The sequence below is a fragment of the Mus pahari genome, chromosome 2, assembly GCF_900095145.1.
Source record: "Mus pahari chromosome 2, PAHARI_EIJ_v1.1, whole genome shotgun sequence".
Classification (NCBI taxonomy): Eukaryota; Metazoa; Chordata; class Mammalia; order Rodentia; family Muridae; genus Mus; species Mus pahari.
Window position 1 is genome coordinate 110231482 of NC_034591.1, and position 1156 is coordinate 110232637.

The 1156-nt window shown below is 40.7% G+C and overlaps 1 non-coding gene across 1 annotated transcript; it reads right to left on the reverse strand.

The window, feature by feature from the left end:
- Positions 1-200: 200 nt before the first annotated feature.
- Positions 201-331, reverse strand: LOC115063491. Its single transcript, XR_003843363.1, has one exon. It is a non-coding gene; the product is annotated as a small nucleolar RNA SNORA17 (small nucleolar RNA).
- Positions 332-1156: the final 825 nt, after the last annotated feature.

Sequence of the window (1156 nt, forward strand, 5' to 3'; positions counted from 1 at the left end):
TTGGGCTCAAAACTGGTCCTATGTGTGGGTCATTTGCCTTGGGCTCACTTTCTACCCTTTCCTCAGAGCCATCTATGGTCCTAGGTGACCTAGGTGAGGTTCTAGTCTCTGGCTTATTCCCTGCCCTAGGAACATATCAGGGCCTGTGTGGCACTGGACTGGTGATTGTCTCATGCTCATTTATTATTTTTCTTTCAGAAAGTGTTAGGCTACTGATCATTCAGAGGCTCACAGGGCAGAACACTGAGAGTAGTCATAGCCCTCTCCTCTCTGCCACCTACTGATGCACATGCGACACAACAGCCACACCTGCAATGCCTCTAGGACCAGAGTCTCACTCATTTTAATACTTTTTTTCTAGAAAAAAATTAATTTTACATAAATTCTAAGATTGGCCAGCATCAATTACACATAATTATCCTTTCAGTATTTAACTCAGCAGTCTATATTTAATTTTAAAAAGACCCTCTTCACTGAAGACCCCAAAATAAACCCACACACATATGGTCACTTGATCTTTGACAAAAGAGCTAAAACCATCCAGTGGAAAGAAGACAGCATCTTCAAAAAAAAAAATGGTGCTGGCACAACTGGCAGTTATCATATAGAAGAATGCAGATTGATCCATTCTTATCTCCATGTACTAAGGTCAAATCTAAGTGGATCAAAGAACTCCACATAAAACCAGAGACACTGAAACTTATAGAGGAGAAAGTGCCTCAAAGATATGGGCACAGGGGAAAGGTTCCTGACAGAACAGCAATGGCTTGTGCTGTAAGATTGAGAATCGACAAATGGGACCTCATAAAATTGCAAAGCTTCTGTAAGGCAAAGGACACTGTCAATAAGACCAAAAGGCAACCAACAGATGGAGAAAAGATCTTTACCAATCCTAAATCCGATAGAGGGCTAATACCCAATATATAAAAAGAACTCAAGAAGTTGGACTCCAGAAAACCAAATAACTCTATTAAAAAATGGGGTACAGAGCTAAAAAAGAATTCTCAACTGAGGAATACCAAACGGCCGAGAAGAACTTAAAGAAATGTTCAACATTCTTAATCATCAGGGAAATGCAAATCAAAACAGCCCTGAGATTCCACCTCACGCCAGTCAGAATGGCTAAGGTCAAAAACTCAGGTGACAGCAGATGCTG